The sequence below is a fragment of the Diplotaxodon limnothrissa genome, linkage group LG23, assembly GCF_057381915.1.
Source record: "Diplotaxodon limnothrissa isolate DT_005_m linkage group LG23, D_limnothrissa_male_GT1.1, whole genome shotgun sequence".
NCBI lineage: Eukaryota > Metazoa > Chordata > Actinopteri > Cichliformes > Cichlidae > Diplotaxodon > Diplotaxodon limnothrissa.
The window spans coordinates 47330811-47357444 of NC_140617.1; the positions used below are offsets into that span (position 1 = coordinate 47330811).

Here is a 26634-nt window from a genome sequence, read left to right on the forward strand (position 1 = left end):
GTGTGTGGAAGTGCAAAAGCTTACAGCACCTGGTATTCCCAGGCGGTCTCCCATCCAAGTACTGACCAGGCCCGACCCTGCTTAGCTTCCGAGATCAGACGAGATCGGGCGTGTTCAGGGTGGTATGGCCGTAAGCGAGAGAAGCCCGCTATAAAAGACCTTTTATACTTGGCAAATGTCACGCACTTTAAAATATAGTATTGTGCTAAGCTTCACATGTTACAGGGAAAACATGCAAACCTTTTTTGCGAACTGCAGCTTCAACGCTGAGCTGCAAAAATGCTTTTCCCGCGGTAACGTCACCATAATAACACATGTTCGTTTCTCACAGCACAGTGTTAAAGTGACACAGAGCACACAGTGTGTTAGGACCATTTGGAAGTGCAACATTTTTGTGCTTTGGACAATTCAACTTATATACAGGACATTAAAAAAACGTAAGCATGACTGTGTCATCACAGCATGTATAAAGAGGCTGTTTGTGAAGCAGTCCCTCGCTTACGGCCACGCCACCCTGAACACGCCCGATCTCGTCTGATCTCGGAAGCCAAGCTGGGTCGGGCCTGGTCAGTACTTGGATGGGAGACCCCCTGGGAATACCAGGTGCCGTAAGCTTTTGCACTTCAACACACAAATGACAGTTTAAATGTTGAAACGGATGTGAGGCACTCTTTAAGCTCATTTTCCAATAGGATGGTTAGTGAGTGTTGCGCAAAGAGCTCTTCCGCTCATGTAGTAATGTCAAATTCTTCAAGCGTTACATCAATATCACTGTACATGCACAGAGCAACTGTAGATGTTTTTGTGCAAAGACTCACAATTGTTTATGACGTGAATATTGCAGCATTAAGTATGCATTATAACTGTGTTGCCATGTGCAGCTATTAAAAAAAGTAGAAACTAATCAATATCCTTCACTCTAAATTGTTTTTTAAATCCCAATAAATGGGTTACAGTATGTACATGACCCCCGTTGTCGAGGAAGCCTCTCACTTATGGCCATACCAGCCTGTTCTCATCTGATCTCTGAAGCTAAGCAGGGGCGGTCCTGCATAGTAGCGTCACCTTCACCTTGCTCCGTGTTAGAAACTCCATGATATCGTGTTCCCTGCTCAGGGTAGCACACTGATGCGCATTTATTCAGTACTCTTCGGGACCGCAGTCGGCAGCCAATAAGAGTTCAAACTGGTTGCACATGGGTGTCAGGCTGACACTGCGCCCGCTGCAAACTACAAGGTTAACAAGTTCCTCTCGACTGAGGCCAGACGGACTAGCCACAGAGATTTTGTACATTTACAGAATAAATAAGTTTGTGTATTTCCTAAATATTTGGTTGTTGTTGTTTTTTTGTTTTGCACAAAAGCGAAATGCAATGAGGAGCGTTGTCATGAAGCTTTTCCTGAAGCTGCCTCCACTGAGTGAGCAGCGGCGCCCTCTGCAGTTTGTGTGTGGAAGTGCAAAAGCTTACAGCACCTGGTATTCCCAGGCGGTCTCCCATCCAAGTACTGACCAGGCCCGACCCTGCTTAGCTTCCGAGATCAGACGAGATCGGGCGTGTTCAGGGTGGTATGGCCGTAAGCGAGAGAAGCCCGCTATAAAAGACCTTTTATACTTGGCAAATGTCACGCACTTTAAAATATAGTATTGTGCTAAGCTTCACATGTTACAGGGAAAACATGCAAACCTTTTTTGCGAACTGCAGCTTCAACGCTGAGCTGCAAAAATGCTTTTCCCGCGGTAACGTCACCATAATAACACATGTTCGTTTCTCACAGCACAGTGTTAAAGTGACACAGAGCACACAGTGTGTTAGGACCATTTGGAAGTGCAACATTTTTGTGCTTTGGACAATTCAACTTATATACAGGACATTAAAAAAACGTAAGCATGACTGTGTCATCACAGCATGTATAAAGAGGCTGTTTGTGAAGCAGTCCCTCGCTTACGGCCACGCCACCCTGAACACGCCCGATCTCGTCTGATCTCGGAAGCCAAGCTGGGTCGGGCCTGGTCAGTACTTGGATGGGAGACCCCCTGGGAATACCAGGTGCCGTAAGCTTTTGCACTTCAACACACAAATGACAGTTTAAATGTTGAAACGGATGTGAGGCACTCTTTAAGCTCATTTTCCAATAGGATGGTTAGTGAGTGTTGCGCAAAGAGCTCTTCCGCTCATGTAGTAATGTCAAATTCTTCAAGCGTTACATCAATATCACTGTACATGCACAGAGCACCTGTAGATGTTTTTGTGCAAAGACTCACAATTGTTTATGACGTGAATATTGCAGCATTAAGTATGCATTATAACTGTGTTGTCATGTGCAGCTATTAAAAAAAGTAGAAACTAATCAATATCCTTCACTCTAAATTGTTTTTTAAATCCCAATAAATGGGTTACAGTATCTACATGAACCCCGTTGTCGAGGAAGCCTCTCACTTATGGCCATACCAGCCTGTTCTCATCTGATCTCTGAAGCTAAGCAGGGGCGGTCCTGCATAGTAGCGTCACCTTCACCTTGCTCCGTGTTAGAAACTCCATGCTATCGTGTTCCCTGCTCAGGGTAGCACACTGATGCGCATTTATTCAGTACTCTTCGGGACCGCAGTCGGCAGCCAATAAGAGTTCAAACTGGTTGCACATGGGTGTCAGGCTGACACTGCGCCCGCTGCAAACTACAAGGTTAACAAGTTCCTCTCGACTGAGGCCAGACGGACTAGCCACAGAGATTTTGTACATTTACAGAATAAATAAGTTTGTGTATTTCCTAAATATTTGGTTGTTGTTGTTTTTTTGTTTTGCACAAAAGCGAAATGCAATGAGGAGCGTTGTCATGAAGCTTTTCCTGAAGCTGCCTCCACTGAGTGAGCAGCGGCGCCCTCTGCAGTTTGTGTGTGGAAGTGCAAAAGCTTACAGCACCTGGTATTCCCAGGCGGTCTCCCATCCAAGTACTGACCAGGCCCGACCCTGCTTAGCTTCCGAGATCAGACGAGATCGGGCGTGTTCAGGGTGGTATGGCCGTAAGCGAGAGAAGCCCGCTATAAAAGACCTTTTATACTTGGCAAATGTCACGCACTTTAAAATATAGTATTGTGCTAAGCTTCACATGTTACAGGGAAAACATGCAAACCTTTTTTGCGAACTGCAGCTTCAACGCTGAGCTGCAAAAATGCTTTTCCCGCGGTAACGTCACCATAATAACACATGTTCGTTTCTCACAGCACAGTGTTAAAGTGACACAGAGCACACAGTGTGTTAGGACCATTTGGAAGTGCAACATTTTTGTGCTTTGGACAATTCAACTTATATACAGGACATTAAAAAAACGTAAGCATGACTGTGTCATCACAGCATGTATAAAGAGGCTGTTTGTGAAGCAGTCCCTCGCTTACGGCCACGCCACCCTGAACACGCCCGATCTCGTCTGATCTCGGAAGCCAAGCTGGGTCGGGCCTGGTCAGTACTTGGATGGGAGACCCCCTGGGAATACCAGGTGCCGTAAGCTTTTGCACTTCAACACACAAATGACAGTTTAAATGTTGAAACGGATGTGAGGCACTCTTTAAGCTCATTTTCCAATAGGATGGTTAGTGAGTGTTGCGCAAAGAGCTCTTCCGCTCATGTAGTAATGTCAAATTCTTCAAGCGTTACATCAATATCACTGTACATGCACAGAGCACCTGTAGATGTTTTTGTGCAAAGACTCACAATTGTTTATGACGTGAATATTGCAGCATTAAGTATGCATTATAACTGTGTTGTCATGTGCAGCTATTAAAAAAAGTAGAAACTAATCAATATCCTTCACTCTAAATTGTTTTTTAAATCCCAATAAATGGGTTACAGTATGTACATGACCCCCGTTGTCGAGGAAGCCTCTCACTTATGGCCATACCAGCCTGTTCTCATCTGATCTCTGAAGCTAAGCAGGGGCGGTCCTGCATAGTAGCGTCACCTTCACCTTGCTCCGTGTTAGAAACTCCATGATATCGTGTTCCCTGCTCAGGGTAGCACACTGATGCGCATTTATTCAGTACTCTTCGGGACCGCAGTCGGCAGCCAATAAGAGTTCAAACTGGTTGCACATGGGTGTCAGGCTGACACTGCGCCCGCTGCAAACTACAAGGTTAACAAGTTCCTCTCGACTGAGGCCAGACGGACTAGCCACAGAGATTTTGTACATTTACAGAATAAATAAGTTTGTGTATTTCCTAAATATTTGGTTGTTGTTGTTTTTTTGTTTTGCACAAAAGCGAAATGCAATGAGGAGCGTTGTCATGAAGCTTTTCCTGAAGCTGCCTCCACTGAGTGAGCAGCGGCGCCCTCTGCAGTTTGTGTGTGGAAGTGCAAAAGCTTACAGCACCTGGTATTCCCAGGCGGTCTCCCATCCAAGTACTGACCAGGCCCGACCCTGCTTAGCTTCCGAGATCAGACGAGATCGGGCGTGTTCAGGGTGGTATGGCCGTAAGCGAGAGAAGCCCGCTATAAAAGACCTTTTATACTTGGCAAATGTCACGCACTTTAAAATATAGTATTGTGCTAAGCTTCACATGTTACAGGGAAAACATGCAAACCTTTTTTGCGAACTGCAGCTTCAACGCTGAGCTGCAAAAATGCTTTTCCCGCGGTAACGTCACCATAATAACACATGTTCGTTTCTCACAGCACAGTGTTAAAGTGACACAGAGCACACAGTGTGTTAGGACCATTTGGAAGTGCAACATTTTTGTGCTTTGGACAATTCAACTTATATACAGGACATTAAAAAAACGTAAGCATGACTGTGTCATCACAGCATGTATAAAGAGGCTGTTTGTGAAGCAGTCCCTCGCTTACGGCCACGCCACCCTGAACACGCCCGATCTCGTCTGATCTCGGAAGCCAAGCTGGGTCGGGCCTGGTCAGTACTTGGATGGGAGACCCCCTGGGAATACCAGGTGCCGTAAGCTTTTGCACTTCAACACACAAATGACAGTTTAAATGTTGAAACGGATGTGAGGCACTCTTTAAGCTCATTTTCCAATAGGATGGTTAGTGAGTGTTGCGCAAAGAGCTCTTCCGCTCATGTAGTAATGTCAAATTCTTCAAGCGTTACATCAATATCACTGTACATGCACAGAGCAACTGTAGATGTTTTTGTGCAAAGACTCACAATTGTTTATGACGTGAATATTGCAGCATTAAGTATGCATTATAACTGTGTTGCCATGTGCAGCTATTAAAAAAAGTAGAAACTAATCAATATCCTTCACTCTAAATTGTTTTTTAAATCCCAATAAATGGGTTACAGTATGTACATGACCCCCGTTGTCGAGGAAGCCTCTCACTTATGGCCATACCAGCCTGTTCTCATCTGATCTCTGAAGCTAAGCAGGGGCGGTCCTGCATAGTAGCGTCACCTTCACCTTGCTCCGTGTTAGAAACTCCATGATATCGTGTTCCCTGCTCAGGGTAGCACACTGATGCGCATTTATTCAGTACTCTTCGGGACCGCAGTCGGCAGCCAATAAGAGTTCAAACTGGTTGCACATGGGTGTCAGGCTGACACTGCGCCCGCTGCAAACTACAAGGTTAACAAGTTCCTCTCGACTGAGGCCAGACGGACTAGCCACAGAGATTTTGTACATTTACAGAATAAATAAGTTTGTGTATTTCCTAAATATTTGGTTGTTGTTGTTTTTTTGTTTTGCACAAAAGCGAAATGCAATGAGGAGCGTTGTCATGAAGCTTTTCCTGAAGCTGCCTCCACTGAGTGAGCAGCGGCGCCCTCTGCAGTTTGTGTGTGGAAGTGCAAAAGCTTACAGCACCTGGTATTCCCAGGCGGTCTCCCATCCAAGTACTGACCAGGGCCGACCCTGCTTAGCTTCCGAGATCAGACGAGATCGGGCGTGTTCAGGGTGGTATGGCCGTAAGCGAGAGAAGCCCGCTATAAAAGACCTTTTATACTTGGCAAATGTCACGCACTTTAAAATATAGTATTGTGCTAAGCTTCACATGTTACAGGGAAAACATGCAAACCTTTTTTGCGAACTGCAGCTTCAACGCTGAGCTGCAAAAATGCTTTTCCCGCGGTAACGTCACCATAATAACACATGTTCGTTTCTCACAGCACAGTGTTAAAGTGACACAGAGCACACAGTGTGTTAGGACCATTTGGAAGTGCAACATTTTTGTGCTTTGGACAATTCAACTTATATACAGGACATTAAAAAAACGTAAGCATGACTGTGTCATCACAGCATGTATAAAGAGGCTGTTTGTGAAGCAGTCCCTCGCTTACGGCCACGCCACCCTGAACACGCCCGATCTCGTCTGATCTCGGAAGCCAAGCTGGGTCGGGCCTGGTCAGTACTTGGATGGGAGACCCCCTGGGAATACCAGGTGCCGTAAGCTTTTGCACTTCAACACACAAATGACAGTTTAAATGTTGAAACGGATGTGAGGCACTCTTTAAGCTCATTTTCCAATAGGATGGTTAGTGAGTGTTGCGCAAAGAGCTCTTCCGCTCATGTAGTAATGTCAAATTCTTCAAGCGTTACATCAATATCACTGTACATGCACAGAGCACCTGTAGATGTTTTTGTGCAAAGACTCACAATTGTTTATGACGTGAATATTGCAGCATTAAGTATGCATTATAACTGTGTTGTCATGTGCAGCTATTAAAAAAAGTAGAAACTAATCAATATCCTTCACTCTAAATTGTTTTTTAAATCCCAATAAATGGGTTACAGTATGTACATGACCCCCGTTGTCGAGGAAGCCTCTCACTTATGGCCATACCAGCCTGTTCTCATCTGATCTCTGAAGCTAAGCAGGGGCGGTCCTGCATAGTAGCGTCACCTTCACCTTGCTCCGTGTTAGAAACTCCATGATATCGTGTTCCCTGCTCAGGGTAGCACACTGATGCGCATTTATTCAGTACTCTTCGGGACCGCAGTCGGCAGCCAATAAGAGTTCAAACTGGTTGCACATGGGTGTCAGGCTGACACTGCGCCCGCTGCAAACTACAAGGTTAACAAGTTCCTCTCGACTGAGGCCAGACGGACTAGCCACAGAGATTTTGTACATTTACAGAATAAATAAGTTTGTGTATTTCCTAAATATTTGGTTGTTGTTGTTTTTTTGTTTTGCACAAAAGCGAAATGCAATGAGGAGCGTTGTCATGAAGCTTTTCCTGAAGCTGCCTCCACTGAGTGAGCAGCGGCGCCCTCTGCAGTTTGTGTGTGGAAGTGCAAAAGCTTACAGCACCTGGTATTCCCAGGCGGTCTCCCATCCAAGTACTGACCAGGCCCGACCCTGCTTAGCTTCCGAGATCAGACGAGATCGGGCGTGTTCAGGGTGGTATGGCCGTAAGCGAGAGAAGCCCGCTATAAAAGACCTTTTATACTTGGCAAATGTCACGCACTTTAAAATATAGTATTGTGCTAAGCTTCACATGTTACAGGGAAAACATGCAAACCTTTTTTGCGAACTGCAGCTTCAACGCTGAGCTGCAAAAATGCTTTTCCCGCGGTAACGTCACCATAATAACACATGTTCGTTTCTCACAGCACAGTGTTAAAGTGACACAGAGCACACAGTGTGTTAGGACCATTTGGAAGTGCAACATTTTTGTGCTTTGGACAATTCAACTTATATACAGGACATTAAAAAAACGTAAGCATGACTGTGTCATCACAGCATGTATAAAGAGGCTGTTTGTGAAGCAGTCCCTCGCTTACGGCCACGCCACCCTGAACACGCCCGATCTCGTCTGATCTCGGAAGCCAAGCTGGGTCGGGCCTGGTCAGTACTTGGATGGGAGACCCCCTGGGAATACCAGGTGCCGTAAGCTTTTGCACTTCAACACACAAATGACAGTTTAAATGTTGAAACGGATGTGAGGCACTCTTTAAGCTCATTTTCCAATAGGATGGTTAGTGAGTGTTGCGCAAAGAGCTCTTCCGCTCATGTAGTAATGTCAAATTCTTCAAGCGTTACATCAATATCACTGTACATGCACAGAGCACCTGTAGATGTTTTTGTGCAAAGACTCACAATTGTTTATGACGTGAATATTGCAGCATTAAGTATGCATTATAACTGTGTTGTCATGTGCAGCTATTAAAAAAAGTAGAAACTAATCAATATCCTTCACTCTAAATTGTTTTTTAAATCCCAATAAATGGGTTACAGTATGTACATGACCCCCGTTGTCGAGGAAGCCTCTCACTTATGGCCATACCAGCCTGTTCTCATCTGATCTCTGAAGCTAAGCAGGGGCGGTCCTGCATAGTAGCGTCACCTTCACCTTGCTCCGTGTTAGAAACTCCATGATATCGTGTTCCCTGCTCAGGGTAGCACACTGATGCGCATTTATTCAGTACTCTTCGGGACCGCAGTCGGCAGCCAATAAGAGTTCAAACTGGTTGCACATGGGTGTCAGGCTGACACTGCGCCCGCTGCAAACTACAAGGTTAACAAGTTCCTCTCGACTGAGGCCAGACGGACTAGCCACAGAGATTTTGTACATTTACAGAATAAATAAGTTTGTGTATTTCCTAAATATTTGGTTGTTGTTGTTTTTTTGTTTTGCACAAAAGCGAAATGCAATGAGGAGCGTTGTCATGAAGCTTTTCCTGAAGCTGCCTCCACTGAGTGAGCAGCGGCGCCCTCTGCAGTTTGTGTGTGGAAGTGCAAAAGCTTACAGCACCTGGTATTCCCAGGCGGTCTCCCATCCAAGTACTGACCAGGCCCGACCCTGCTTAGCTTCCGAGATCAGACGAGATCGGGCGTGTTCAGGGTGGTATGGCCGTAAGCGAGAGAAGCCCGCTATAAAAGACCTTTTATACTTGGCAAATGTCACGCACTTTAAAATATAGTATTGTGCTAAGCTTCACATGTTACAGGGAAAACATGCAAACCTTTTTTGCGAACTGCAGCTTCAACGCTGAGCTGCAAAAATGCTTTTCCCGCGGTAACGTCACCATAATAACACATGTTCGTTTCTCACAGCACAGTGTTAAAGTGACACAGAGCACACAGTGTGTTAGGACCATTTGGAAGTGCAACATTTTTGTGCTTTGGACAATTCAACTTATATACAGGACATTAAAAAAACGTAAGCATGACTGTGTCATCACAGCATGTATAAAGAGGCTGTTTGTGAAGCAGTCCCTCGCTTACGGCCACGCCACCCTGAACACGCCCGATCTCGTCTGATCTCGGAAGCCAAGCTGGGTCGGGCCTGGTCAGTACTTGGATGGGAGACCCCCTGGGAATACCAGGTGCCGTAAGCTTTTGCACTTCAACACACAAATGACAGTTTAAATGTTGAAACGGATGTGAGGCACTCTTTAAGCTCATTTTCCAATAGGATGGTTAGTGAGTGTTGCGCAAAGAGCTCTTCCGCTCATGTAGTAATGTCAAATTCTTCAAGCGTTACATCAATATCACTGTACATGCACAGAGCAACTGTAGATGTTTTTGTGCAAAGACTCACAATTGTTTATGACGTGAATATTGCAGCATTAAGTATGCATTATAACTGTGTTGCCATGTGCAGCTATTAAAAAAAGTAGAAACTAATCAATATCCTTCACTCTAAATTGTTTTTTAAATCCCAATAAATGGGTTACAGTATGTACATGACCCCCGTTGTCGAGGAAGCCTCTCACTTATGGCCATACCAGCCTGTTCTCATCTGATCTCTGAAGCTAAGCAGGGGCGGTCCTGCATAGTAGCGTCACCTTCACCTTGCTCCGTGTTAGAAACTCCATGATATCGTGTTCCCTGCTCAGGGTAGCACACTGATGCGCATTTATTCAGTACTCTTCGGGACCGCAGTCGGCAGCCAATAAGAGTTCAAACTGGTTGCACATGGGTGTCAGGCTGACACTGCGCCCGCTGCAAACTACAAGGTTAACAAGTTCCTCTCGACTGAGGCCAGACGGACTAGCCACAGAGATTTTGTACATTTACAGAATAAATAAGTTTGTGTATTTCCTAAATATTTGGTTGTTGTTGTTTTTTTGTTTTGCACAAAAGCGAAATGCAATGAGGAGCGTTGTCATGAAGCTTTTCCTGAAGCTGCCTCCACTGAGTGAGCAGCGGCGCCCTCTGCAGTTTGTGTGTGGAAGTGCAAAAGCTTACAGCACCTGGTATTCCCAGGCGGTCTCCCATCCAAGTACTGACCAGGGCCGACCCTGCTTAGCTTCCGAGATCAGACGAGATCGGGCGTGTTCAGGGTGGTATGGCCGTAAGCGAGAGAAGCCCGCTATAAAAGACCTTTTATACTTGGCAAATGTCACGCACTTTAAAATATAGTATTGTGCTAAGCTTCACATGTTACAGGGAAAACATGCAAACCTTTTTTGCGAACTGCAGCTTCAACGCTGAGCTGCAAAAATGCTTTTCCCGCGGTAACGTCACCATAATAACACATGTTCGTTTCTCACAGCACAGTGTTAAAGTGACACAGAGCACACAGTGTGTTAGGACCATTTGGAAGTGCAACATTTTTGTGCTTTGGACAATTCAACTTATATACAGGACATTAAAAAAACGTAAGCATGACTGTGTCATCACAGCATGTATAAAGAGGCTGTTTGTGAAGCAGTCCCTCGCTTACGGCCACGCCACCCTGAACACGCCCGATCTCGTCTGATCTCGGAAGCCAAGCTGGGTCGGGCCTGGTCAGTACTTGGATGGGAGACCCCCTGGGAATACCAGGTGCCGTAAGCTTTTGCACTTCAACACACAAATGACAGTTTAAATGTTGAAACGGATGTGAGGCACTCTTTAAGCTCATTTTCCAATAGGATGGTTAGTGAGTGTTGCGCAAAGAGCTCTTCCGCTCATGTAGTAATGTCAAATTCTTCAAGCGTTACATCAATATCACTGTACATGCACAGAGCACCTGTAGATGTTTTTGTGCAAAGACTCACAATTGTTTATGACGTGAATATTGCAGCATTAAGTATGCATTATAACTGTGTTGTCATGTGCAGCTATTAAAAAAAGTAGAAACTAATCAATATCCTTCACTCTAAATTGTTTTTTAAATCCCAATAAATGGGTTACAGTATGTACATGACCCCCGTTGTCGAGGAAGCCTCTCACTTATGGCCATACCAGCCTGTTCTCATCTGATCTCTGAAGCTAAGCAGGGGCGGTCCTGCATAGTAGCGTCACCTTCACCTTGCTCCGTGTTAGAAACTCCATGATATCGTGTTCCCTGCTCAGGGTAGCACACTGATGCGCATTTATTCAGTACTCTTCGGGACCGCAGTCGGCAGCCAATAAGAGTTCAAACTGGTTGCACATGGGTGTCAGGCTGACACTGCGCCCGCTGCAAACTACAAGGTTAACAAGTTCCTCTCGACTGAGGCCAGACGGACTAGCCACAGAGATTTTGTACATTTACAGAATAAATAAGTTTGTGTATTTCCTAAATATTTGGTTGTTGTTGTTTTTTTGTTTTGCACAAAAGCGAAATGCAATGAGGAGCGTTGTCATGAAGCTTTTCCTGAAGCTGCCTCCACTGAGTGAGCAGCGGCGCCCTCTGCAGTTTGTGTGTGGAAGTGCAAAAGCTTACAGCACCTGGTATTCCCAGGCGGTCTCCCATCCAAGTACTGACCAGGCCCGACCCTGCTTAGCTTCCGAGATCAGACGAGATCGGGCGTGTTCAGGGTGGTATGGCCGTAAGCGAGAGAAGCCCGCTATAAAAGACCTTTTATACTTGGCAAATGTCACGCACTTTAAAATATAGTATTGTGCTAAGCTTCACATGTTACAGGGAAAACATGCAAACCTTTTTTGCGAACTGCAGCTTCAACGCTGAGCTGCAAAAATGCTTTTCCCGCGGTAACGTCACCATAATAACACATGTTCGTTTCTCACAGCACAGTGTTAAAGTGACACAGAGCACACAGTGTGTTAGGACCATTTGGAAGTGCAACATTTTTGTGCTTTGGACAATTCAACTTATATACAGGACATTAAAAAAACGTAAGCATGACTGTGTCATCACAGCATGTATAAAGAGGCTGTTTGTGAAGCAGTCCCTCGCTTACGGCCACGCCACCCTGAACACGCCCGATCTCGTCTGATCTCGGAAGCCAAGCTGGGTCGGGCCTGGTCAGTACTTGGATGGGAGACCCCCTGGGAATACCAGGTGCCGTAAGCTTTTGCACTTCAACACACAAATGACAGTTTAAATGTTGAAACGGATGTGAGGCACTCTTTAAGCTCATTTTCCAATAGGATGGTTAGTGAGTGTTGCGCAAAGAGCTCTTCCGCTCATGTAGTAATGTCAAATTCTTCAAGCGTTACATCAATATCACTGTACATGCACAGAGCACCTGTAGATGTTTTTGTGCAAAGACTCACAATTGTTTATGACGTGAATATTGCAGCATTAAGTATGCATTATAACTGTGTTGCCATGTGCAGCTATTAAAAAAAGTAGAAACTAATCAATATCCTTCACTCTAAATTGTTTTTTAAATCCCAATAAATGGGTTACAGTATGTACATGACCCCCGTTGTCGAGGAAGCCTCTCACTTATGGCCATACCAGCCTGTTCTCATCTGATCTCTGAAGCTAAGCAGGGGCGGTCCTGCATAGTAGCGTCACCTTCACCTTGCTCCGTGTTAGAAACTCCATGATATCGTGTTCCCTGCTCAGGGTAGCACACTGATGCGCATTTATTCAGTACTCTTCGGGACCGCAGTCGGCAGCCAATAAGAGTTCAAACTGGTTGCACATGGGTGTCAGGCTGACACTGCGCCCGCTGCAAACTACAAGGTTAACAAGTTCCTCTCGACTGAGGCCAGACGGACTAGCCACAGAGATTTTGTACATTTACAGAATAAATAAGTTTGTGTATTTCCTAAATATTTGGTTGTTGTTGTTTTTTTGTTTTGCACAAAAGCGAAATGCAATGAGGAGCGTTGTCATGAAGCTTTTCCTGAAGCTGCCTCCACTGAGTGAGCAGCGGCGCCCTCTGCAGTTTGTGTGTGGAAGTGCAAAAGCTTACAGCACCTGGTATTCCCAGGCGGTCTCCCATCCAAGTACTGACCAGGGCCGACCCTGCTTAGCTTCCGAGATCAGACGAGATCGGGCGTGTTCAGGGTGGTATGGCCGTAAGCGAGAGAAGCCCGCTATAAAAGACCTTTTATACTTGGCAAATGTCACGCACTTTAAAATATAGTATTGTGCTAAGCTTCACATGTTACAGGGAAAACATGCAAACCTTTTTTGCGAACTGCAGCTTCAACGCTGAGCTGCAAAAATGCTTTTCCCGCGGTAACGTCACCATAATAACACATGTTCGTTTCTCACAGCACAGTGTTAAAGTGACACAGAGCACACAGTGTGTTAGGACCATTTGGAAGTGCAACATTTTTGTGCTTTGGACAATTCAACTTATATACAGGACATTAAAAAAACGTAAGCATGACTGTGTCATCACAGCATGTATAAAGAGGCTGTTTGTGAAGCAGTCCCTCGCTTACGGCCACGCCACCCTGAACACGCCCGATCTCGTCTGATCTCGGAAGCCAAGCTGGGTCGGGCCTGGTCAGTACTTGGATGGGAGACCCCCTGGGAATACCAGGTGCCGTAAGCTTTTGCACTTCAACACACAAATGACAGTTTAAATGTTGAAACGGATGTGAGGCACTCTTTAAGCTCATTTTCCAATAGGATGGTTAGTGAGTGTTGCGCAAAGAGCTCTTCCGCTCATGTAGTAATGTCAAATTCTTCAAGCGTTACATCAATATCACTGTACATGCACAGAGCACCTGTAGATGTTTTTGTGCAAAGACTCACAATTGTTTATGACGTGAATATTGCAGCATTAAGTATGCATTATAACTGTGTTGTCATGTGCAGCTATTAAAAAAAGTAGAAACTAATCAATATCCTTCACTCTAAATTGTTTTTTAAATCCCAATAAATGGGTTACAGTATGTACATGACCCCCGTTGTCGAGGAAGCCTCTCACTTATGGCCATACCAGCCTGTTCTCATCTGATCTCTGAAGCTAAGCAGGGGCGGTCCTGCATAGTAGCGTCACCTTCACCTTGCTCCGTGTTAGAAACTCCATGATATCGTGTTCCCTGCTCAGGGTAGCACACTGATGCGCATTTATTCAGTACTCTTCGGGACCGCAGTCGGCAGCCAATAAGAGTTCAAACTGGTTGCACATGGGTGTCAGGCTGACACTGCGCCCGCTGCAAACTACAAGGTTAACAAGTTCCTCTCGACTGAGGCCAGACGGACTAGCCACAGAGATTTTGTACATTTACAGAATAAATAAGTTTGTGTATTTCCTAAATATTTGGTTGTTGTTGTTTTTTTGTTTTGCACAAAAGCGAAATGCAATGAGGAGCGTTGTCATGAAGCTTTTCCTGAAGCTGCCTCCACTGAGTGAGCAGCGGCGCCCTCTGCAGTTTGTGTGTGGAAGTGCAAAAGCTTACAGCACCTGGTATTCCCAGGCGGTCTCCCATCCAAGTACTGACCAGGCCCGACCCTGCTTAGCTTCCGAGATCAGACGAGATCGGGCGTGTTCAGGGTGGTATGGCCGTAAGCGAGAGAAGCCCGCTATAAAAGACCTTTTATACTTGGCAAATGTCACGCACTTTAAAATATAGTATTGTGCTAAGCTTCACATGTTACAGGGAAAACATGCAAACCTTTTTTGCGAACTGCAGCTTCAACGCTGAGCTGCAAAAATGCTTTTCCCGCGGTAACGTCACCATAATAACACATGTTCGTTTCTCACAGCACAGTGTTAAAGTGACACAGAGCACACAGTGTGTTAGGACCATTTGGAAGTGCAACATTTTTGTGCTTTGGACAATTCAACTTATATACAGGACATTAAAAAAACGTAAGCATGACTGTGTCATCACAGCATGTATAAAGAGGCTGTTTGTGAAGCAGTCCCTCGCTTACGGCCACGCCACCCTGAACACGCCCGATCTCGTCTGATCTCGGAAGCCAAGCTGGGTCGGGCCTGGTCAGTACTTGGATGGGAGACCCCCTGGGAATACCAGGTGCCGTAAGCTTTTGCACTTCAACACACAAATGACAGTTTAAATGTTGAAACGGATGTGAGGCACTCTTTAAGCTCATTTTCCAATAGGATGGTTAGTGAGTGTTGCGCAAAGAGCTCTTCCGCTCATGTAGTAATGTCAAATTCTTCAAGCGTTACATCAATATCACTGTACATGCACAGAGCAACTGTAGATGTTTTTGTGCAAAGACTCACAATTGTTTATGACGTGAATATTGCAGCATTAAGTATGCATTATAACTGTGTTGCCATGTGCAGCTATTAAAAAAAGTAGAAACTAATCAATATCCTTCACTCTAAATTGTTTTTTAAATCCCAATAAATGGGTTACAGTATGTACATGACCCCCGTTGTCGAGGAAGCCTCTCACTTATGGCCATACCAGCCTGTTCTCATCTGATCTCTGAAGCTAAGCAGGGGCGGTCCTGCATAGTAGCGTCACCTTCACCTTGCTCCGTGTTAGAAACTCCATGATATCGTGTTCCCTGCTCAGGGTAGCACACTGATGCGCATTTATTCAGTACTCTTCGGGACCGCAGTCGGCAGCCAATAAGAGTTCAAACTGGTTGCACATGGGTGTCAGGCTGACACTGCGCCCGCTGCAAACTACAAGGTTAACAAGTTCCTCTCGACTGAGGCCAGACGGACTAGCCACAGAGATTTTGTACATTTACAGAATAAATAAGTTTGTGTATTTCCTAAATATTTGGTTGTTGTTGTTTTTTTGTTTTGCACAAAAGCGAAATGCAATGAGGAGCGTTGTCATGAAGCTTTTCCTGAAGCTGCCTCCACTGAGTGAGCAGCGGCGCCCTCTGCAGTTTGTGTGTGGAAGTGCAAAAGCTTACAGCACCTGGTATTCCCAGGCGGTCTCCCATCCAAGTACTGACCAGGGCCGACCCTGCTTAGCTTCCGAGATCAGACGAGATCGGGCGTGTTCAGGGTGGTATGGCCGTAAGCGAGAGAAGCCCGCTATAAAAGACCTTTTATACTTGGCAAATGTCACGCACTTTAAAATATAGTATTGTGCTAAGCTTCACATGTTACAGGGAAAACATGCAAACCTTTTTTGCGAACTGCAGCTTCAACGCTGAGCTGCAAAAATGCTTTTCCCGCGGTAACGTCACCATAATAACACATGTTCGTTTCTCACAGCACAGTGTTAAAGTGACACAGAGCACACAGTGTGTTAGGACCATTTGGAAGTGCAACATTTTTGTGCTTTGGACAATTCAACTTATATACAGGACATTAAAAAAACGTAAGCATGACTGTGTCATCACAGCATGTATAAAGAGGCTGTTTGTGAAGCAGTCCCTCGCTTACGGCCACGCCACCCTGAACACGCCCGATCTCGTCTGATCTCGGAAGCCAAGCTGGGTCGGGCCTGGTCAGTACTTGGATGGGAGACCCCCTGGGAATACCAGGTGCCGTAAGCTTTTGCACTTCAACACACAAATGACAGTTTAAATGTTGAAACGGATGTGAGGCACTCTTTAAGCTCATTTTCCAATAGGATGGTTAGTGAGTGTTGCGCAAAGAGCTCTTCCGCTCATCTAGTAATGTCAAATTCTTCAAGCGTTACATCAATATCACTGTACATGCACAGAGCAACTGTAGATGTTTTTGTGCAAAGACTCACAATTGTTTATGACGTGAATATTGCAGCATTAAGTATGCATTATAACTGTGTTGTCATGTGCAGCTATTAAAAAAAGTAGAAACTAATCAATATCCTTCACTCTAAATTGTTTTTTAAATCCCAATAAATGGGTTACAGTATGTACATGACCCCCGTTGTCGAGGAAGCCTCTCACTTATGGCCATACCAGCCTGTTCTCATCTGATCTCTGAAGCTAAGCAGGGGCGGTCCTGCATAGTAGCGTCACCTTCACCTTGCTCCGTGTTAGAAACTCCATGATATCGTGTTCCCTGCTCAGGGTAGCACACTGATGCGCATTTATTCAGTACTCTTCGGGACCGCAGTCGGCAGCCAATAAGAGTTCAAACTGGTTGCACATGGGTGTCAGGCTGACACTGCGCCCGCTGCAAACTACAAGGTTAACAAGTTCCTCTCGACTGAGGCCAGACGGACTAGCCACAGAGATTTTGTACATTTACAGAATAAATAAGTTTGTGTATTTCCTAAATATTTGGTTGTTGTTGTTTTTTTGTTTTGCACAAAAGCGAAATGCAATGAGGAGCGTTGTCATGAAGCTTTTCCTGAAGCTGCCTCCACTGAGTGAGCAGCGGCGCCCTCTGCAGTTTGTGTGTGGAAGTGCAAAAGCTTACAGCACCTGGTATTCCCAGGCGGTCTCCCATCCAAGTACTGACCAGGGCCGACCCTGCTTAGCTTCCGAGATCAGACGAGATCGGGCGTGTTCAGGGTGGTATGGCCGTAAGCGAGAGAAGCCCGCTATAAAAGACCTTTTATACTTGGCAAATGTCACGCACTTTAAAATATAGTATTGTGCTAAGCTTCACATGTTACAGGGAAAACATGCAAACCTTTTTTGCGAACTGCAGCTTCAACGCTGAGCTGCAAAAATGCTTTTCCCGCGGTAACGTCACCATAATAACACATGTTCGTTTCTCACAGCACAGTGTTAAAGTGACACAGAGCACACAGTGTGTTAGGACCATTTGGAAGTGCAACATTTTTGTGCTTTGGACAATTCAACTTATATACAGGACATTAAAAAAACGTAAGCATGACTGTGTCATCACAGCATGTATAAAGAGGCTGTTTGTGAAGCAGTCCCTCGCTTACGGCCACGCCACCCTGAACACGCCCGATCTCGTCTGATCTCGGAAGCCAAGCTGGGTCGGGCCTGGTCAGTACTTGGATGGGAGACCCCCTGGGAATACCAGGTGCCGTAAGCTTTTGCACTTCAACACACAAATGACAGTTTAAATGTTGAAACGGATGTGAGGCACTCTTTAAGCTCATTTTCCAATAGGATGGTTAGTGAGTGTTGCGCAAAGAGCTCTTCCGCTCATGTAGTAATGTCAAATTCTTCAAGCGTTACATCAATATCACTGTACATGCACAGAGCAACTGTAGATGTTTTTGTGCAAAGACTCACAATTGTTTATGACGTGAATATTGCAGCATTAAGTATGCATTATAACTGTGTTGTCATGTGCAGCTATTAAAAAAAGTAGAAACTAATCAATATCCTTCACTCTAAATTGTTTTTTAAATCCCAATAAATGGGTTACAGTATGTACATGAACCCCGTTGTCGAGGAAGCCTCACACTTATGGCCATACCAGCCTGTTCTCATCTGATCTCTGAAGCTGAGCAGGGGCGGTCCTGCATAGTAGCGTCACCTTCACCTTGCTCCGTGTTAGAAACTCCATGATATCGTGTTCCCTGCTCAGGGTAGCACACTGATGCGCATTTATTCAGTACTCTTCGGGACCGCAGTCGGCAGCCAATAAGAGTTCAAACTGGTTGCACATGGGTGTCAGGTTGACACTGCGCCCGCTGCAAACTACAAGGTTAACAAGTTCCTCTCGACTGAGGCCAGACGGACTAGCCACAGAGATTTTGTACATTTACAGAATAAATAAGTTTGTGTATTTCCTAAATATTTGGTTGTTGTTGTTTTTTTGTTTTGCACAAAAGCGAAATGCAATGAGGAGCGTTGTCATGAAGCTTTTCCTGAAGCTGCCTCCACTGAGTGAGCAGCGGCGCCCTCTGCAGTTTGTGTGTGGAAGTGCAAAAGCTTACAGCACCTGGTATTCCCAGGCGGTCTCCCATCCAAGTACTGACCAGGCCCGACCCTGCTTAGCTTCCGAGATCAGACGAGATCGGGCGTGTTCAGGGTGGTATGGCCGTAAGCGAGAGAAGCCCGCTATAAAAGACCTTTTATACTTGGCAAATGTCACGCACTTTAAAATATAGTATTGTGCTAAGCTTCACATGTTACAGGGAAAACATGCAAACCTTTTTTGCGAACTGCAGCTTCAACGCTGAGCTGCAAAAATGCTTTTCCCGCGGTAACGTCACCATAATAACACATGTTCGTTTCTCACAGCACAGTGTTAAAGTGACACAGAGCACACAGTGTGTTAGGACCATTTGGAAGTGCAACATTTTTGTGCTTTGGACAATTCAACTTATATACAGGACATTAAAAAAACGTAAGCATGACTGTGTCATCACAGCATGTATAAAGAGGCTGTTTGTGAAGCAGTCCCTCGCTTACGGCCACGCCACCCTGAACACGCCCGATCTCGTCTGATCTCGGAAGCCAAGCTGGGTCGGGCCTGGTCAGTACTTGGATGGGAGACCCCCTGGGAATACCAGGTGCCGTAAGCTTTTGCACTTCAACACACAAATGACAGTTTAAATGTTGAAACGGATGTGAGGCACTCTTTAAGCTCATTTTCCAATAGGATGGTTAGTGAGTGTTGCGCAAAGAGCTCTTCCGCTCATGTAGTAATGTCAAATTCTTCAAGCGTTACATCAATATCACTGTACATGCACAGAGCACCTGTAGATGTTTTTGTGCAAAGACTCACAATTGTTTATGACGTGAATATTGCAGCATTAAGTATGCATTATAACTGTGTTGTCATGTGCAGCTATTAAAAAAAGTAGAAACTAATCAATATCCTTCACTCTAAATTGTTTTTTAAATCCCAATAAATGGGTTACAGTATGTACATGACCCCCGTTGTCGAGGAAGCCTCTCACTTATGGCCATACCAGCCTGTTCTCATCTGATCTCTGAAGCTAAGCAGGGGCGGTCCTGCATAGTAGCGTCACCTTCACCTTGCTCCGTGTTAGAAACTCCATGATATCGTGTTCCCTGCTCAGGGTAGCACACTGATGCGCATTTATTCAGTACTCTTCGGGACCGCAGTCGGCAGCCAATAAGAGTTCAAACTGGTTGCACATGGGTGTCAGGCTGACACTGCGCCCGCTGCAAACTACAAGGTTAACAAGTTCCTCTCGACTGAGGCCAGACGGACTAGCCACAGAGATTTTGTACATTTACAGAATAAATAAGTTTGTGTATTTCCTAAATATTTGGTTGTTGTTGTTTTTTTGTTTTGCACAAAAGCGAAATGCAATGAGGAGCGTTGTCATGAAGCTTTTCCTGAAGCTGCCTCCACTGAGTGAGCAGCGGCGCCCTCTGCAGTTTGTGTGTGGAAGTGCAAAAGCTTACAGCACCTGGTATTCCCAGGCGGTCTCCCATCCAAGTACTGACCAGGGCCGACCCTGCTTAGCTTCCGAGATCAGACGAGATCGGGCGTGTTCAGGGTGGTATGGCCGTAAGCGAGAGAAGCCCGCTATAAAAGACCTTTTATACTTGGCAAATGTCACGCACTTTAAAATATAGTATTGTGCTAAGCTTCACATGTTACAGGGAAAACATGCAAACCTTTTTTGCGAACTGCAGCTTCAACGCTGAGCTGCAAAAATGCTTTTCCCGCGGTAACGTCACCATAATAACACATGTTCGTTTCTCACAGCACAGTGTTAAAGTGACACAGAGCACACAGTGTGTTAGGACCATTTGGAAGTGCAACATTTTTGTGCTTTGGACAATTCAACTTATATACAGGACATTAAAAAAACGTAAGCATGACTGTGTCATCACAGCATGTATAAAGAGGCTGTTTGTGAAGCAGTCCCTCGCTTACGGCCACGCCACCCTGAACACGCCCGATCTCGTCTGATCTCGGAAGCCAAGCTGGGTCGGGCCTGGTCAGTACTTGGATGGGAGACCCCCTGGGAATACCAGGTGCCGTAAGCTTTTGCACTTCAACACACAAATGACAGTTTAAATGTTGAAACGGATGTGAGGCACTCTTTAAGCTCATTTTCCAATAGGATGGTTAGTGAGTGTTGCGCAAAGAGCTCTTCCGCTCATGTAGTAATGTCAAATTCTTCAAGCGTTACATCAATATCACTGTACATGCACAGAGCACCTGTAGATGTTTTTGTGCAAAGACTCACAATTGTTTATGACGTGAATATTGCAGCATTAAGTATGCATTATAACTGTGTTGTCATGTGCAGCTATTAAAAAAAGTAGAAACTAATCAATATCCTTCACTCTAAATTGTTTTTTAAATCCCAATAAATGGGTTACAGTATGTACATGACCCCCGTTGTCGAGGAAGCCTCTCACTTATGGCCATACCAGCCTGTTCTCATCTGATCTCTGAAGCTAAGCAGGGGCGGTCCTGCATAGTAGCGTCACCTTCACCTTGCTCCGTGTTAGAAACTCCATGATATCGTGTTCCCTGCTCAGGGTAGCACACTGATGCGCATTTATTCAGTACTCTTCGGGACCGCAGTCGGCAGCCAATAAGAGTTCAAACTGGTTGCACATGGGTGTCAGGCTGACACTGCGCCCGCTGCAAACTACAAGGTTAACAAGTTCCTCTCGACTGAGGCCAGACGGACTAGCCACAGAGATTTTGTACATTTACAGAATAAATAAGTTTGTGTATTTCCTAAATATTTGGTTGTTGTTGTTTTTTTGTTTTGCACAAAAGCGAAATGCAATGAGGAGCGTTGTCATGAAGCTTTTCCTGAAGCTGCCTCCACTGAGTGAGCAGCGGCGCCCTCTGCAGTTTGTGTGTGGAAGTGCAAAAGCTTACAGCACCTGGTATTCCCAGGCGGTCTCCCATCCAAGTACTGACCAGGCCCGACCCTGCTTAGCTTCCGAGATCAGACGAGATCGGGCGTGTTCAGGGTGGTATGGCCGTAAGCGAGAGAAGCCCGCTATAAAAGACCTTTTATACTTGGCAAATGTCACGCACTTTAAAATATAGTATTGTGCTAAGCTTCACATGTTACAGGGAAAACATGCAAACCTTTTTTGCGAACTGCAGCTTCAACGCTGAGCTGCAAAAATGCTTTTCCCGCGGTAACGTCACCATAATAACACATGTTCGTTTCTCACAGCACAGTGTTAAAGTGACACAGAGCACACAGTGTGTTAGGACCATTTGGAAGTGCAACATTTTTGTGCTTTGGACAATTCAACTTATATACAGGACATTAAAAAAACGTAAGCATGACTGTGTCATCACAGCATGTATAAAGAGGCTGTTTGTGAAGCAGTCCCTCGCTTACGGCCACGCCACCCTGAACACGCCCGATCTCGTCTGATCTCGGAAGCCAAGCTGGGTCGGGCCTGGTCAGTACTTGGATGGGAGACCCCCTGGGAATACCAGGTGCCGTAAGCTTTTGCACTTCAACACACAAATGACAGTTTAAATGTTGAAACGGATGTGAGGCACTCTTTAAGCTCATTTTCCAATAGGATGGTTAGTGAGTGTTGCGCAAAGAGCTCTTCCGCTCATGTAGTAATGTCAAATTCTTCAAGCGTTACATCAATATCACTGTACATGCACAGAGCACCTGTAGATGTTTTTGTGCAAAGACTCACAATTGTTTATGACGTGAATATTGCAGCATTAAGTATGCATTATAACTGTGTTGTCATGTGCAGCTATTAAAAAAAGTAGAAACTAATCAATATCCTTCACTCTAAATTGTTTTTTAAATCCCAATAAATGGGTTACAGTATCTACATGAACCCCGTTGTCGAGGAAGCCTCTCACTTATGGCCATACCAGCCTGTTCTCATCTGATCTCTGAAGCTAAGCAGGGGCGGTCCTGCATAGTAGCGTCACCTTCACCTTGCTCCGTGTTAGAAACTCCATGCTATCGTGTTCCCTGCTCAGGGTAGCACACTGATGCGCATTTATTCAGTACTCTTCGGGACCGCAGTCGGCAGCCAATAAGAGTTCAAACTGGTTGCACATGGGTGTCAGGCTGACACTGCGCCCGCTGCAAACTACAAGGTTAACAAGTTCCTCTCGACTGAGGCCAGACGGACTAGCCACAGAGATTTTGTACATTTACAGAATAAATAAGTTTGTGTATTTCCTAAATATTTGGTTGTTGTTGTTTTTTTGTTTTGCACAAAAGCGAAATGCAATGAGGAGCGTTGTCATGAAGCTTTTCCTGAAGCTGCCTCCACTGAGTGAGCAGCGGCGCCCTCTGCAGTTTGTGTGTGGAAGTGCAAAAGCTTACAGCACCTGGTATTCCCAGGCGGTCTCCCATCCAAGTACTGACCAGGGCCGACCCTGCTTAGCTTCCGAGATCAGACGAGATCGGGCGTGTTCAGGGTGGTATGGCCGTAAGCGAGAGAAGCCCGCTATAAAAGACCTTTTATACTTGGCAAATGTCACGCACTTTAAAATATAGTATTGTGCTAAGCTTCACATGTTACAGGGAAAACATGCAAACCTTTTTTGCGAACTGCAGCTTCAACGCTGAGCTGCAAAAATGCTTTTCCCGCGGTAACGTCACCATAATAACACATGTTCGTTTCTCACAGCACAGTGTTAAAGTGACACAGAGCACACAGTGTGTTAGGACCATTTGGAAGTGCAACATTTTTGTGCTTTGGACAATTCAACTTATATACAGGACATTAAAAAAACGTAAGCATGACTGTGTCATCACAGCATGTATAAAGAGGCTGTTTGTGAAGCAGTCCCTCGCTTACGGCCACGCCACCCTGAACACGCCCGATCTCGTCTGATCTCGGAAGCCAAGCTGGGTCGGGCCTGGTCAGTACTTGGATGGGAGACCCCCTGGGAATACCAGGTGCCGTAAGCTTTTGCACTTCAACACACAAATGACAGTTTAAATGTTGAAACGGATGTGAGGCACTCTTTAAGCTCATTTTCCAATAGGATGGTTAGTGAGTGTTGCGCAAAGAGCTCTTCCGCTCATGTAGTAATGTCAAATTCTTCAAGCGTTACATCAATATCACTGTACATGCACAGAGCAACTGTAGATGTTTTTGTGCAAAGACTCACAATTGTTTATGACGTGAATATTGCAGCATTAAGTATGCATTATAACTGTGTTGTCATGTGCAGCTATTAAAAAAAGTAGAAACTAATCAATATCCTTCACTCTAAATTGTTTTTTAAATCCCAATAAATGGGTTACAGTATGTACATGAACCCCGTTGTCGAGGAAGCCTCACACTTATGGCCATACCAGCCTGTTCTCATCTGATCTCTGAAGCTGAGCAGGGGCGGTCCTGCATAGTAGCGTCACCTTCACCTTGCTCCGTGTTAGAAACTCCATGATATCGTGTTCCCTGCTCAGGGTAGCACACTGATGCGCATTTATTCAGTACTCTTCGGGACCGCAGTCGGCAGCCAATAAGAGTTCAAACTGGTTGCACATGGGTGTCAGGTTGACACTGCGCCCGCTGCAAACTACAAGGTTAACAAGTTCCTCTCGACTGAGGCCAGACGGACTAGCCACAGAGATTTTGTACATTTACAGAATAAATAAGTTTGTGTATTTCCTAAATATTTGGTTGTTGTTGTTTTTTTGTTTTGCACAAAAGCGAAATGCAATGAGGAGCGTTGTCATGAAGCTTTTCCTGAAGCTGCCTCCACTGAGTGAGCAGCGGCGCCCTCTGCAGTTTGTGTGTGGAAGTGCAAAAGCTTACAGCACCTGGTATTCCCAGGCGGTCTCCCATCCAAGTACTGACCAGGCCCGACCCTGCTTAGCTTCCGAGATCAGACGAGATCGGGCGTGTTCAGGGTGGTATGGCCGTAAGCGAGAGAAGCCCGCTATAAAAGACCTTTTATACTTGGCAAATGTCACGCACTTTAAAATATAGTATTGTGCTAAGCTTCACATGTTACAGGGAAAACATGCAAACCTTTTTTGCGAACTGCAGCTTCAACGCTGAGCTGCAAAAATGCTTTTCCCGCGGTAACGTCACCATAATAACACATGTTCGTTTCTCACAGCACAGTGTTAAAGTGACACAGAGCACACAGTGTGTTAGGACCATTTGGAAGTGCAACATTTTTGTGCTTTGGACAATTCAACTTATATACAGGACATTAAAAAAACGTAAGCATGACTGTGTCATCACAGCATGTATAAAGAGGCTGTTTGTGAAGCAGTCCCTCGCTTACGGCCACGCCACCCTGAACACGCCCGATCTCGTCTGATCTCGGAAGCCAAGCTGGGTCGGGCCTGGTCAGTACTTGGATGGGAGACCCCCTGGGAATACCAGGTGCCGTAAGCTTTTGCACTTCAACACACAAATGACAGTTTAAATGTTGAAACGGATGTGAGGCACTCTTTAAGCTCATTTTCCAATAGGATGGTTAGTGAGTGTTGCGCAAAGAGCTCTTCCGCTCATGTAGTAATGTCAAATTCTTCAAGCGTTACATCAATATCACTGTACATGCACAGAGCACCTGTAGATGTTTTTGTGCAAAGACTCACAATTGTTTATGACGTGAATATTGCAGCATTAAGTATGCATTATAACTGTGTTGTCATGTGCAGCTATTAAAAAAAGTAGAAACTAATCAATATCCTTCACTCTAAATTGTTTTTTAAATCCCAATAAATGGGTTACAGTATGTACATGACCCCCGTTGTCGAGGAAGCCTCTCACTTATGGCCATACCAGCCTGTTCTCATCTGATCTCTGAAGCTAAGCAGGGGCGGTCCTGCATAGTAGCGTCACCTTCACCTTGCTCCGTGTTAGAAACTCCATGATATCGTGTTCCCTGCTCAGGGTAGCACACTGATGCGCATTTATTCAGTACTCTTCGGGACCGCAGTCGGCAGCCAATAAGAGTTCAAACTGGTTGCACATGGGTGTCAGGCTGACACTGCGCCCGCTGCAAACTACAAGGTTAACAAGTTCCTCTCGACTGAGGCCAGACGGACTAGCCACAGAGATTTTGTACATTTACAGAATAAATAAGTTTGTGTATTTCCTAAATATTTGGTTGTTGTTGTTTTTTTGTTTTGCACAAAAGCGAAATGCAATGAGGAGCGTTGTCATGAAGCTTTTCCTGAAGCTGCCTCCACTGAGTGAGCAGCGGCGCCCTCTGCAGTTTGTGTGTGGAAGTGCAAAAGCTTACAGCACCTGGTATTCCCAGGCGGTCTCCCATCCAAGTACTGACCAGGCCCGACCCTGCTTAGCTTCCGAGATCAGACGAGATCGGGCGTGTTCAGGGTGGTATGGCCGTAAGCGAGAGAAGCCCGCTATAAAAGACCTTTTATACTTGGCAAATGTCACGCACTTTAAAATATAGTATTGTGCTAAGCTTCACATGTTACAGGGAAAACATGCAAACCTTTTTTGCGAACTGCAGCTTCAACGCTGAGCTGCAAAAATGCTTTTCCCGCGGTAACGTCACCATAATAACACATGTTCGTTTCTCACAGCACAGTGTTAAAGTGACACAGAGCACACAGTGTGTTAGGACCATTTGGAAGTGCAACATTTTTGTGCTTTGGACAATTCAACTTATATACAGGACATTAAAAAAACGTAAGCATGACTGTGTCATCACAGCATGTATAAAGAGGCTGTTTGTGAAGCAGTCCCTCGCTTACGGCCACGCCACCCTGAACACGCCCGATCTCGTCTGATCTCGGAAGCCAAGCTGGGTCGGGCCTGGTCAGTACTTGGATGGGAGACCCCCTGGGAATACCAGGTGCCGTAAGCTTTTGCACTTCAACACACAAATGACAGT

The 26634-nt window shown here is 45.3% G+C and overlaps 38 non-coding genes across 38 annotated transcripts; 19 read left to right on the forward strand and 19 right to left on the reverse strand.

Annotated features, from left to right (window-relative positions):
• Positions 1–17: 17 nt before the first annotated feature.
• Positions 18–136, reverse strand: LOC146608897 (5S ribosomal RNA). The gene has a single exon (XR_014905242.1). It is a non-coding gene; the product is annotated as a 5S ribosomal RNA (ribosomal RNA).
• A 360-nt stretch (positions 137–496) lies between these two features.
• On the forward strand, positions 497–615 carry LOC146608898 (5S ribosomal RNA). The gene has a single exon (XR_014905185.1). It is a non-coding gene; the product is annotated as a 5S ribosomal RNA (ribosomal RNA).
• Positions 616–1461: 846 nt separating this feature from the next.
• Positions 1462–1580, reverse strand: LOC146608899 (5S ribosomal RNA). The gene has a single exon (XR_014905243.1). It is a non-coding gene; the product is annotated as a 5S ribosomal RNA (ribosomal RNA).
• Positions 1581–1940: 360 nt separating this feature from the next.
• Positions 1941–2059, forward strand: LOC146608900 (5S ribosomal RNA). Its single transcript, XR_014905186.1, has one exon. It is a non-coding gene; the product is annotated as a 5S ribosomal RNA (ribosomal RNA).
• Positions 2060–2905: 846 nt separating this feature from the next.
• On the reverse strand, positions 2906–3024 carry LOC146608901 (5S ribosomal RNA). Its single transcript, XR_014905244.1, has one exon. It is a non-coding gene; the product is annotated as a 5S ribosomal RNA (ribosomal RNA).
• Positions 3025–3384: 360 nt separating this feature from the next.
• On the forward strand, positions 3385–3503 carry LOC146608902 (5S ribosomal RNA). Its single transcript, XR_014905188.1, has one exon. It is a non-coding gene; the product is annotated as a 5S ribosomal RNA (ribosomal RNA).
• An 846-nt stretch (positions 3504–4349) lies between these two features.
• On the reverse strand, positions 4350–4468 carry LOC146608903 (5S ribosomal RNA). The gene has a single exon (XR_014905245.1). It is a non-coding gene; the product is annotated as a 5S ribosomal RNA (ribosomal RNA).
• A 360-nt stretch (positions 4469–4828) lies between these two features.
• Positions 4829–4947, forward strand: LOC146608904 (5S ribosomal RNA). Its single transcript, XR_014905189.1, has one exon. It is a non-coding gene; the product is annotated as a 5S ribosomal RNA (ribosomal RNA).
• An 846-nt stretch (positions 4948–5793) lies between these two features.
• Positions 5794–5912, reverse strand: LOC146608905 (5S ribosomal RNA). Its single transcript, XR_014905157.1, has one exon. It is a non-coding gene; the product is annotated as a 5S ribosomal RNA (ribosomal RNA).
• A 360-nt stretch (positions 5913–6272) lies between these two features.
• On the forward strand, positions 6273–6391 carry LOC146608906 (5S ribosomal RNA). Its single transcript, XR_014905190.1, has one exon. It is a non-coding gene; the product is annotated as a 5S ribosomal RNA (ribosomal RNA).
• Positions 6392–7237: 846 nt separating this feature from the next.
• On the reverse strand, positions 7238–7356 carry LOC146608907 (5S ribosomal RNA). The gene has a single exon (XR_014905246.1). It is a non-coding gene; the product is annotated as a 5S ribosomal RNA (ribosomal RNA).
• A 360-nt stretch (positions 7357–7716) lies between these two features.
• On the forward strand, positions 7717–7835 carry LOC146608908 (5S ribosomal RNA). Its single transcript, XR_014905191.1, has one exon. It is a non-coding gene; the product is annotated as a 5S ribosomal RNA (ribosomal RNA).
• Positions 7836–8681: 846 nt separating this feature from the next.
• On the reverse strand, positions 8682–8800 carry LOC146608909 (5S ribosomal RNA). Its single transcript, XR_014905247.1, has one exon. It is a non-coding gene; the product is annotated as a 5S ribosomal RNA (ribosomal RNA).
• Positions 8801–9160: 360 nt separating this feature from the next.
• LOC146608910 (5S ribosomal RNA) lies at positions 9161–9279 on the forward strand. The gene has a single exon (XR_014905192.1). It is a non-coding gene; the product is annotated as a 5S ribosomal RNA (ribosomal RNA).
• An 846-nt stretch (positions 9280–10125) lies between these two features.
• Positions 10126–10244, reverse strand: LOC146608911 (5S ribosomal RNA). The gene has a single exon (XR_014905158.1). It is a non-coding gene; the product is annotated as a 5S ribosomal RNA (ribosomal RNA).
• Positions 10245–10604: 360 nt separating this feature from the next.
• On the forward strand, positions 10605–10723 carry LOC146608912 (5S ribosomal RNA). The gene has a single exon (XR_014905193.1). It is a non-coding gene; the product is annotated as a 5S ribosomal RNA (ribosomal RNA).
• An 846-nt stretch (positions 10724–11569) lies between these two features.
• Positions 11570–11688, reverse strand: LOC146608913 (5S ribosomal RNA). Its single transcript, XR_014905248.1, has one exon. It is a non-coding gene; the product is annotated as a 5S ribosomal RNA (ribosomal RNA).
• A 360-nt stretch (positions 11689–12048) lies between these two features.
• Positions 12049–12167, forward strand: LOC146608914 (5S ribosomal RNA). The gene has a single exon (XR_014905194.1). It is a non-coding gene; the product is annotated as a 5S ribosomal RNA (ribosomal RNA).
• An 846-nt stretch (positions 12168–13013) lies between these two features.
• Positions 13014–13132, reverse strand: LOC146608915 (5S ribosomal RNA). The gene has a single exon (XR_014905159.1). It is a non-coding gene; the product is annotated as a 5S ribosomal RNA (ribosomal RNA).
• Positions 13133–13492: 360 nt separating this feature from the next.
• On the forward strand, positions 13493–13611 carry LOC146608916 (5S ribosomal RNA). The gene has a single exon (XR_014905195.1). It is a non-coding gene; the product is annotated as a 5S ribosomal RNA (ribosomal RNA).
• Positions 13612–14457: 846 nt separating this feature from the next.
• LOC146608917 (5S ribosomal RNA) lies at positions 14458–14576 on the reverse strand. The gene has a single exon (XR_014905249.1). It is a non-coding gene; the product is annotated as a 5S ribosomal RNA (ribosomal RNA).
• A 360-nt stretch (positions 14577–14936) lies between these two features.
• LOC146608918 (5S ribosomal RNA) lies at positions 14937–15055 on the forward strand. The gene has a single exon (XR_014905196.1). It is a non-coding gene; the product is annotated as a 5S ribosomal RNA (ribosomal RNA).
• Positions 15056–15901: 846 nt separating this feature from the next.
• Positions 15902–16020, reverse strand: LOC146608919 (5S ribosomal RNA). The gene has a single exon (XR_014905160.1). It is a non-coding gene; the product is annotated as a 5S ribosomal RNA (ribosomal RNA).
• A 360-nt stretch (positions 16021–16380) lies between these two features.
• LOC146608920 (5S ribosomal RNA) lies at positions 16381–16499 on the forward strand. Its single transcript, XR_014905197.1, has one exon. It is a non-coding gene; the product is annotated as a 5S ribosomal RNA (ribosomal RNA).
• Positions 16500–17345: 846 nt separating this feature from the next.
• On the reverse strand, positions 17346–17464 carry LOC146608921 (5S ribosomal RNA). The gene has a single exon (XR_014905161.1). It is a non-coding gene; the product is annotated as a 5S ribosomal RNA (ribosomal RNA).
• A 360-nt stretch (positions 17465–17824) lies between these two features.
• On the forward strand, positions 17825–17943 carry LOC146608922 (5S ribosomal RNA). The gene has a single exon (XR_014905199.1). It is a non-coding gene; the product is annotated as a 5S ribosomal RNA (ribosomal RNA).
• Positions 17944–18789: 846 nt separating this feature from the next.
• LOC146608923 (5S ribosomal RNA) lies at positions 18790–18908 on the reverse strand. Its single transcript, XR_014905250.1, has one exon. It is a non-coding gene; the product is annotated as a 5S ribosomal RNA (ribosomal RNA).
• Positions 18909–19268: 360 nt separating this feature from the next.
• LOC146608924 (5S ribosomal RNA) lies at positions 19269–19387 on the forward strand. The gene has a single exon (XR_014905200.1). It is a non-coding gene; the product is annotated as a 5S ribosomal RNA (ribosomal RNA).
• An 846-nt stretch (positions 19388–20233) lies between these two features.
• On the reverse strand, positions 20234–20352 carry LOC146608925 (5S ribosomal RNA). The gene has a single exon (XR_014905162.1). It is a non-coding gene; the product is annotated as a 5S ribosomal RNA (ribosomal RNA).
• A 360-nt stretch (positions 20353–20712) lies between these two features.
• LOC146608926 (5S ribosomal RNA) lies at positions 20713–20831 on the forward strand. Its single transcript, XR_014905201.1, has one exon. It is a non-coding gene; the product is annotated as a 5S ribosomal RNA (ribosomal RNA).
• Positions 20832–21677: 846 nt separating this feature from the next.
• LOC146608927 (5S ribosomal RNA) lies at positions 21678–21796 on the reverse strand. Its single transcript, XR_014905251.1, has one exon. It is a non-coding gene; the product is annotated as a 5S ribosomal RNA (ribosomal RNA).
• Positions 21797–22156: 360 nt separating this feature from the next.
• Positions 22157–22275, forward strand: LOC146608928 (5S ribosomal RNA). Its single transcript, XR_014905202.1, has one exon. It is a non-coding gene; the product is annotated as a 5S ribosomal RNA (ribosomal RNA).
• Positions 22276–23121: 846 nt separating this feature from the next.
• LOC146608929 (5S ribosomal RNA) lies at positions 23122–23240 on the reverse strand. Its single transcript, XR_014905163.1, has one exon. It is a non-coding gene; the product is annotated as a 5S ribosomal RNA (ribosomal RNA).
• Positions 23241–23600: 360 nt separating this feature from the next.
• Positions 23601–23719, forward strand: LOC146608930 (5S ribosomal RNA). Its single transcript, XR_014905203.1, has one exon. It is a non-coding gene; the product is annotated as a 5S ribosomal RNA (ribosomal RNA).
• An 846-nt stretch (positions 23720–24565) lies between these two features.
• Positions 24566–24684, reverse strand: LOC146608931 (5S ribosomal RNA). Its single transcript, XR_014905252.1, has one exon. It is a non-coding gene; the product is annotated as a 5S ribosomal RNA (ribosomal RNA).
• Positions 24685–25044: 360 nt separating this feature from the next.
• LOC146608932 (5S ribosomal RNA) lies at positions 25045–25163 on the forward strand. The gene has a single exon (XR_014905204.1). It is a non-coding gene; the product is annotated as a 5S ribosomal RNA (ribosomal RNA).
• Positions 25164–26009: 846 nt separating this feature from the next.
• Positions 26010–26128, reverse strand: LOC146608933 (5S ribosomal RNA). The gene has a single exon (XR_014905253.1). It is a non-coding gene; the product is annotated as a 5S ribosomal RNA (ribosomal RNA).
• A 360-nt stretch (positions 26129–26488) lies between these two features.
• Positions 26489–26607, forward strand: LOC146608934 (5S ribosomal RNA). The gene has a single exon (XR_014905205.1). It is a non-coding gene; the product is annotated as a 5S ribosomal RNA (ribosomal RNA).
• Positions 26608–26634: the final 27 nt, after the last annotated feature.